The following is a 10,080-nucleotide window of genomic DNA, read 5'->3' on the forward strand; positions in this document are numbered from 1 at the left end:
GCAAGGACCATACAGCTGATGAGATGTAGTTATCAGGGTCAGGGACTTGAGTTTTGTACAAATTTTAGACCAACTGACCTTCTTAAAAGGGTTTTCCAGGTGGCTCAGTGGTAAAGAATTCGCCTGCCAATGCAGGAGATGCAGGAGACACAGGTTCAATCCCTGGGTCGGGAAGATCCCCTGGAGGAGGAAACGGCAACCTGCTCCAGTATTCTTGCTTGGAAAATTCCATAAACAAAGGAGCCTGCTGGGCTATGGTCCAGTGGGTCACAAAGAGTTGAATGCGACTGAGCATGCACACACGACCTTCTTAAAAGATCATGTTAGCAGCCTAGTTTAATGCCCACATTAGTAGTGGTTTGAATGTATTTGCATCATGTTCACTCCTCCTTTTTCCAAGCATCAGCCATCATGGAATCTCCCCTGTCTGGACACTCCAACAGATGTTTTTTATTTGTTTATTTTTGCTTGTTTTGTTTTTGACATGGAGACTTTTTAATGCTGCCTAAAATTCCAAAAGTACTAAAATGAGTAAAAGAGAAAAACAAGGCATCAGCAAAGGTTGCAAGTAAACAGCTATGTTTATTATTTCATGATAAACAAGCACACAAACAAGACTGGTTTTCCATTATCTCAAGGTTATATTGAAATATCCTTACACTTGTAAAAGGTATGTTTGACATGTATAGATGTGTGAGTCTACAGATATGTATTTATGCTGAAAAGGAGGACTCACATGAACATACAGATACACACTTATTCTTTAGTAGCTTAAATATGCTGTGCTGCTACCATTTATAGTACAACAAATAATAGACATTGTTTTCTCTTTTTGCTTATTGACTCCAGTAAATCCTGCTGGTTTCATCTATACAATACATTCCAAATGTGGGCACTTGTTGCAGTCTCTCCCCAAAGCATCTTAGTCCAGTCACCATAATCTGTTGCCTATTATTCCACAATAGCTATTTCTTATTTCCATTTTTGTCCCTCTATAATCTGCTTTCTCCCTTTCTCCTTCCTTAAACTATTTATGATGGTTTAAGATTGACCATCATAAACATATCAGAGCATTTCACTTTTCAAGAAGGATACACATGATCTTGCTGTGTCTACCCAGTCCATATTTGAATCTGTGCTCTCTTACATTCACTCTAACTCCTTTGACCTTCTTATTGTCCATTACACGGTTCAAAATTATTTCTGCTTTAGAGCCAGTTAGTAGCTATTCTCCTAGCCTGTGATGTTTTTCTGTCAAATCTGCTTGTCTTACTACTTCTTGTCATTCACATCTTAAAAATCTTAACTTTTCAAAAAGGTTACCGATTAAAGTGTCATGCACCCAAACCAAAAGGCATTATCACACACTGTGTTTTAATATTTTTCATTGTATTTATCATTATGTAAAACTTTCTTACACCTTGGTTTACCTGCTCACTCTCTGTTTCCGCTTTCCAAAATGAAAATTCCATGAGAGCATGGACTCTGCTATGTGTGTGTCATAGCTTCTTCTCCATAAAAATTGAGGTATGAATATAGAATAGTCTCTATAATAGCAATGTATATGCATGTAAGTGCCTGTATATATCTTCACTGATGATATAGAGGAACATGCTATGTTTGTACATACAAAGATTACTATTTTATTTAAACACAATATATTAGTTTTTTGCTAAATAACCTATAAATTCAAAGTTATAACTATCAAAACTTTAATGGCATTTTTAAAAGTGAATTTGGATAAGCTAAGAGGTAGAAAATTGTAGAATAGATGATATATAAGAGAGATGTCCTACCAACTAAAACTATAGTAATTGAAATATAACAAAGTGTAGCAGCTGATAAATATGCAATATTCATATTGAAATTTAGTATATTTTATGGTGTATTTGATATTAATGGGAAAAGATGAGTAACCATACTAGAAAAAATGGCTAAATATTTAGGGAAATAGTACCATATTAATTCATAATACATGAATATATATATATTCTCCTAAAATAAATTCTAGATTTTTTAAAGATCTAATGGTTAAAACACAGTCTAATGTCAGGCTGTCCACCCCAGGTTCATGTCCCTCTTCTTTCTGTGCATATATGGGACCATGTGATTGAACTTCAACCAATGGAATATGATGTGTGCTCCTTCTCAGGCACAAAACCTACCAATGAAAAACCTTTTAATCTTCATTTTTCTGGATATTGACATGCAAGATAACCATGAAACCTGCAAATAGCAGAACTTCTGTCAACCTAGGTCTATACATCTTCCACTCCATCTCTCAACTAGAATTTGTATAAGTGAAAAATAAGCTTCTGCTTGTTAAACCACTGAGATTTTAGATTTATCTGTTAGAACAGGGATTGATAAACACACCTGGGGAAGTTTATGGGACCACATTCATCTTTGTATTGTCTATGACTTGCTGTCCCACGGCAATAGTAGTTGTGATGGGACAGTGTGGCCTGCAAAACCTAAATATATTTAGTTTCTACCCCTTTACAGAAAAAGTTTGCTGACTACTATGCTAAAGCAAATAGTATTATTTTACATAAAGGAAAACTGTAAGCAGATTAGGTAGGGGATCACTGTATAAAGAGAACCAGGCATGGCTTCCTTGACATAGGAAGCAGGCATTTTTCACCTAAAACATTTTGTGGTCTAAGTCGGGCCATATTGCTAGCCCTTGAGCAGGTCTCAGTAATTAATGATCTTAAGGGAGCAAAAGAATACAGAAAAGGCAAGAAAAACAAAAAATCCTTCCTTCTCTTGACTTTGCCTTAGCTGTGTCTTTTGACTTGACACCCACCAAAAGGTGAATCCAGATTTGGGGTATCAAAACTAGAACTAGAATTGGAAGATGACATAGAATATTTTTGTTATATTAAGGGTGAGAAAAGCCTCTCTTAGTAAAAAGAAAAGGACTCTAGCCTTTTACCACCACCCCCCATCACACCTTTATCTGGTTGACTCTTATATCCTTCAGTTTTCAACTTAAAAGTTGCCTCCTCACAAATTGATTCTGTATGATTTCCAAAAGTCTATAATTATGCCATTCAATTATTCTGCTGTAATAATCTTTGCCAAGGTCAGTAGTGACCAAATTGACAAATTCAATAGGCTTTTATCAGTAATACATAAAACTCTGAGTCATTTGAGAAATCTTTCCTGGACGGTCACTCCTCTCACCACATCTGACCCTCCATCTGTTTCTCTGATTCTTGCTGCCTCAGACTTGATTGGCTATACTTCCACCTTGAAATGTTGGTAACTGCAAGGTTCTGTCTTGGATTCTTTCCCACTATCTTTCTTGAACATCACATCTCATCCACAATTGCACTTCAGATTTGCCTTAGGATATTGTTACAAAACATCTGTATTGCCTCCATCTTTGCCACCCCGTGGTCTATAATAGGACCAAGAATTTGCATTTTAATATAACTCCTTCAAGATTGCAATGCATAAGCTTGGTTTTCTGATTAAAACCTTTGGCACATATCTTGAGATATGTCAAATTTCACTTGCAAATATATACAGTAAACTTGAAGATCGATTTCTCTAGCCCATATCTCTCTTTTAAACTCTAGCTTTATCCATTCATTCGAAAACAATGTTTCTTGAGCAATAACAATGGCTGGATACTTTACTATAAATGATAATGTAGAGATCAACAAAGCAGTCCCAATTTTTACTGCCGTGGAATTTGCAGCCTAATGGATGACTCAGATGTTAAGCAAATAATTACACAATTGGCTTCTACAAAAGCCATTCCATTACCTAAAATGCAGTGTACAATTTTTAGTGTGCTTAAGAATCACTTGGGACTCATTACAAATGGAGAATCCTAAGATCAACTTCCCTACTCCATCGTGTACTGAGCAATATTTTCAAAAAACAACCTAGGAATCATTTTAAGTCATAATATGTAAAACTATGGTCTGCATTATAAATGTCTTACCAAGGCATAAAGTAGTGCCACAGTTCTCATTTTCTTAACTTCATCCTCATTATCTATTACTGTCTTATAAATTTTCCATATTCAACATTTTCAGAATTACATGATGGGCAAATTCTTCAGTACAAAAAAGAGTGTTTTTCAGTCTAGATTCTGTCTTACTTTCATCTTTATAGCTCATTATTTTCTTAACATATACATACTCTTAGAAAAATTCTGCCATTTGCTGTTCATTAAATATTCTCCCTTTAAAATTTCAGATATTGTTAAAATGAGAATTTTAAGCTATGCTAGAAATATAACACCATCAAGACTTTACTTTTTTTTACATCTATAGCCTGATCTTCCAGAAATATACCTGAAATATATGATATATTCAAAATATATTTGATGAATGCATGCAAGTGCATGCATTTTCAATGAAGAAAATGAATCCATTTGCCAGAAATACATTCTTGTATTTGTGATAGTTTTGTTTGCTTCTTTGTTTTTTTGATGTCCAGTTGTCTACTTGTTTTGATTTCCTTATTAGCTTGTATGGGCTTGCAGAGTAGTGACTGTTTATTCATCAACTTTTCATTTCCTTCCTTCCTTTCTTTCTATATTTTTCTCCCTTCTTTTCCTTTCTATATTACTTTCCTGTGTCTACCAAGGTCCCTTGCTTTGATTAGGCAATATGCTGAACTTATTTGAGAAGACATGTGGGAAAATAGGAGAAGAAAAAAGAAATGTAGGAATGGAATGAAAATGGGGAAATTTTATAATAAAGTCACTTCTCTCCACATCCCTAAAACTGTCATCAAAATCAGAGATTCCCACATTCAAAAAAACTATTTTGCAGTCACCCTCCTGAGAGCCCCTTTGACATCCTTGTTCCTCAGACTATAAATGATGGGGTTCAGCATGGGTGTGACTGCTGAGTAGAAAACAGAAATCACTTTATCTCTTTCATTCATTATCTTGGAGTTGGGTCTCATGTAGGCAAATATTGCTGAGCCATAGAAGAGGACAACAACAGTGAGATGGGAGCCACAGGTAGAGAAAGCCTTGAGCCGTCCCTCCCCAGATTGCATCTGGATCACAGTGGAGATGATATTCCAGTAGGAGACCAGGATCAGGGAGACAGGAGCTAGGAGGATGGCCACACCCATTGCAAAGATGGCCATTTCTGTCCTGTAGGTGTCTGCAGAAGCCAGCTTCAGGAGGGCAGGAGGTTCACAAAAAAAATGGTTAATGATATTGTTGCCTCGGTAGGGCAGACACAACGTGAATGTGGTGTCCACCAGAGACACGAATGCTCCACTGGCCCAGGACCCTATGGCCAGCTGGGCACATACCCAATGTGTCATGATGGTGGTGTAGCGCAGGGGCTTGCAGACAGCTACATACCGGTCATAGGACATCACTGCCAGCAGAGCACACTCAGTACACCCAACCAGAAGTAGAACAACTATCTGTGTTGAGCATCCAGCAAAGGAAATGGTTTTCCTTTTGACCAGGAAGTGGACTAGCACCTGGGGAACTGTAGTAGTAGAGAAACAGAGATCAGCAAAGGACAAGTTTCTAAGGAAAAAGTACATGGGTGTGTGGAGCCTGGAATCTATGTGAATGAGCACAACAATAAGCAGGTTTCCCAGCACAGTCAGCAGGTAGATGATCAGAAAAAGGAAGAAGAGCAGGACTTGTGTGTGTGGGTCCTGTGAAAGGCCCAGGAAGACAAATTCAGTCACATATGTTTGGTTTGCTTCTCCCATGAATATTTAATACTCTTTATAGGTCAGCACCAAGAAAAAAAAAAGCACACACATATTGACCAGTTAAAAACTATATGAGTAACAAGCATTTTATCAATCAATATACAAAACTGGGCCATTGACTTCCAACTCTTATCTGCTTCCATATGTTAGAAGAGTTTTCTTTTTGCTTGGTAGTTCTGACAGTTGAAATCTATTTCTGATTTTTCTCTGCCCTTGAATCTTTCAGTAGAACCAGAGAGCCAGCAATCATCTTGAATATACTAGATGACCGAGCCTTGGCTGGACTACACATAGTTCTGAGAAGATTATAAGGGCTGCTCACAGTACATCCTTCCTTTTATATAAGCTTGGGAAACAAACATACTGCAGTTGCTTTAAACCTGTTAGATTTTTATATTGCAAACTGATAACATTTGTGAAGGCAGATTTTTGTCTTTATATTTACAAAGTAATCCTAAACAAGTGCTCTGAAGCCTGGAAAAGGAAGTTAAAGGAAGGTATTGTTGTTTGTAATCCTGGCCCTTAAATTCACCTGTCATTTGTTCTCATTGTGAAGAGGACGCTGAGGTGCATCAGTAAAAACAGCTGCCTCTCTGTGGTGTCCTCTCAATATGCCCTATTCTGTTCTCCACACTCTTTTCTCTCTCTTTGCACAAAGCCCTTTGGCAAGAATAATACTAATTATTGTATGTCAGGCAATTTCCTGGGGCCAGTCATTATTGTTTCTTTATCCTTTTAATTTTAAATCTTAACTCCATGAATTAATTATTATTATCCCCCAAATACAGAAGATGAAACAGACTCAGAGAAATTTTCAAACTGGCTCCTCTAAGCCTTTGTCACCCTTTCTATATCCTGCGATTATGTTCCTTTCTTACTAAAAAACTGGTTGTAAAGAAGGTTAAGGTTCAGCCCAGTTCTCTCCACTCCTTGAAGATAAATCCACAGACTTTCTCCGTTTTAAGGGTTTTAGAGCTCATCCACTATGGCAGAGCTATTTATCAGTTCAATTCAGTCGCTCAGTTGTGTCTGACTATTCTCAACCCCATGAACTGCAGCACACCAGGCCTCCCTGTCCATCACCAACTCCCAGAGTTAACTCAAACTCATATTTATAGGCCCACAAATAACAGGCATATTGGAACATATTTTAAAGCATTTTGAGGTGTCCTGCCTAAAGGACAATAGAGAGAATTCACGGAAAGATATTGAGAAAACTGACAAAGATTATTTGCAGATCTCTAATTGTACATCTTTAAAAAGCTCAAAGGGATCTAAAGCAAGCTTAGTAAGATGAGTAAGTGAAAAATAAGTAGAAATTTTAGTAAAAAAAAAAGAATTCCTTCACAGTCACTAAACTTAACAGTATACAGTTAAAAAACATTCAAAGACCTATGTGAAGAAAACCAGGAAACATTATATTTGAAGAAATGAATAGGCAGATTAATTTTATGCATCAATTCAGTCAGTTGCTAAGTTGTGTCTGACTTACATAGAACATAATCTTGTAAAGATGTTCATTTCATCCAAATTAATCCATAAATTGATTGAAATTCCAACCAAATTCACATAAGATTTTTGTAATGGAATTTAATAAGCTTATTTTTAATTTCTTCTAGATTAGTAATTTTATAGTAGAAAATGAGGTGTGGAAAAGAAAAATGACGGAGTAGAGGAAACATACCCAACCAGATATAAAATATGTAATAAAATTTTCCATGCTTATTAATATTGTATATACTGAACCAGTATAAAGCATTTGACCAATAAATATATTATAGAACAGAAATATTTTCTAGTATATATGAAAATTTTATATTTGACAAATGTGGCATCTGAAGTGTATCACTTAGTAAAAGATATAGAACAATTGGATATTCACTTTAGAATATTACATGTATATGTTTATATAAGCATATTTATACATACATATAAGTATAAGCAATAATTAATCCCAATTGAATTATCTAATTTTTAAAAACACTTTAATTTTCTATGTAATTAGATAGTCTATTTTTTTGATTTATCTATCTATTGGTCTATTCAATCTTTGGGTAGTAAAAACTTCCCTAAACAAGCACACACATACATACACACAAAGAGAAAGAAATCATAAAGAAAAATGCCCACAAAACTGGCAATTTAAGAATATCAGGATGCTATGAGTGAATGCCACTCTAAACAAAATTTAAAATAAATAAATCTGAGAAAATATTTGCAAACAGTTTAACAGAATTTTAAAATTATTCTTAACTATAAAGGACTTACAAAATCAATTGTATATAACTGTATAGCATAAATACATATATAGGCAAATTGTCAGACTTTGTATGTGATACCTCATTTTAATCTTTTAAATGGAGTGTGAATGGGTGTGAGTATCTGTGTATACATGTATATTTGTGGCATATGTGTGTTTCCACAGTCATTTCTCCTATAGTGAGAGTCAACTGCTCATGGGCTGCTGCCATTTGTCAGGAGACGGCATAACTCACTGATGGGCAGTTGGGGCTCGGTAGCTAAACTACAGGGTTTAAATCCTAGTTTTTCTGGTTGATATGTGACTAATAGCAAATTACTTGGCTTTTCTGTGCCTTGCTTTCCTCATCTGCAAAATGATGAGATTAATAATGCATATCTTATAGTGCTTATGTAAACATTAAATAACATACAAAGCATTTAAAGAAATTAGGACAGTAAACGAAGCTAGCCCATAATATTATATATAATATCCCATTACAGTAATGGGATTATAATCTAGAAGTAACTGAAAGATTAGGAAAATGAAGGACAAAGCATAGTAACACATGGCTGCTATGCCTGAGTGAGGAAAATGCTGCTTCTCCCTGCTTTTACACTTTTCCTTCTTTTGCCCTTTGTTCATCCTTTGGAACTGGATCTGTGTTGCTAGCAAAATTCAATGTTAAGGCCAAATATGATAGGGGATGGAGAGGCTTCTAAGTATGTGGAATGAAGGGACAAAGACAAACTTAATAGTTTGATTTAGTCATGTTTTTCTCTCTTTTTGAAAGTCTTACTATGGAAATTTCCAAACATATATGAAAGTGAAGAGAATAGTGAATAAAATGTCAAATACTTAATAATAAGATTCAAATGCATTAACCAGTTTTGATAGTTTGATCATCTAATTTATTAGAGTTTGAGATAATAAAATATACAAATAGCTATTTAAAAGCTCCTTTATTGCTGAAAGTCTAAAAGAGAAATTATTGTCATATAAGTCTGACATTAGAACCTAGCTTTTTCTCAAAATTCAAACATAAAAAATAAAAATAACCATATTTAAAGATTCTTACAAAGTCTATTGTGCTATAGAAGAATAATTTGTATACATGATTTGTTGATCAATAGAAATTAATTTGTTAACAGTGATTATCCCCAGAAAGTAGAATTCTCGAGGGAGCAGGGCAAGTGACTGAGATCACACTTTTATTTTTTAACCTTATCTAATACTCTTTGACTTGTACAATGCAGCCTGCATTTTCTAAGTAAAGAAGAAAATTTAAATTATTTAAAATGAAAAACCTGAAGGAATTACAATGATAATACAGTACAAACAATATAAATTGTAACAATGAAGATAATATTAGAATAATGTAAAAGCTGAAAGATATATCACCGGATCAGAATAAAAATTAGAACCTTCAAAGGCTGTGCAAGAATTGTGTAAATGCTTCTGATAAGTCAGTAAAGCACATATTATTCAGCAAATCATGCTGAAATGATTGACCACAGGCATACCTTTTTTTATTGCACTTCACCTTACTATGCTTTGCAGATACTGCATTTTTTTTTTAAATAAATTGAAGATTTGTGGCAATTCTGAGTTGAGCAAGTCCACTTGCACCATTTTTTTTTTCTGAAAGCATTAGTGCATCTGTATCGTGTTTTGGTAATTCTCGCAATATTTTAAACCTTCCACTAGCAAAAAGATTATAACTTGCTGAAGATTCAGATAATGGTTAGCATTTTTAGTAATAAAGTATTTTTTAAATTAAGGCATGTACATTGTTTTTTTAGACATAATGTCATGGTACCCCTAATAGTCTTTAGTATATTTAGTGTAAATATAACTTTTATTATATGTGCTGGGAAGCCAAAAAACTCACAGGACTCACTTTATTGCAATACTCACTTTATTGCAGTGGTCTGCAACTGAACCCATAGTATCTCTGAGGTATGCCTAGAGTTGACAAGCAACTGAAATGTGTCCACTTCACTCACTACAAAGAAAACACTACAGAAGGGTGAAGGATATGTGTCTGTTCATTACACGTGGACACACACATATAAATAACCTTAAACATTTAAAAATAAGGTAACTATCCATTGGTCTCATGTAGTAGA

At 34.8% G+C, this 10,080-nt stretch overlaps 1 pseudogene across 1 annotated transcript; it reads right to left on the minus strand.

The window, feature by feature from the left end:
• Nucleotides 1–4,785: 4,785 nt before the first annotated feature.
• Nucleotides 4,786–5,763, minus strand: LOC122694988 (annotated as a pseudogene). Its single transcript, XR_006341293.1, has one exon. The product of XR_006341293.1 is annotated as an olfactory receptor 2D3-like (transcript).
• Nucleotides 5,764–10,080: the final 4,317 nt, after the last annotated feature.

Source organism: Cervus elaphus, chromosome 1 (assembly GCF_910594005.1).
Source record: "Cervus elaphus chromosome 1, mCerEla1.1, whole genome shotgun sequence".
In the NCBI taxonomy this organism is placed as follows: domain Eukaryota; kingdom Metazoa; phylum Chordata; class Mammalia; order Artiodactyla; family Cervidae; genus Cervus; species Cervus elaphus.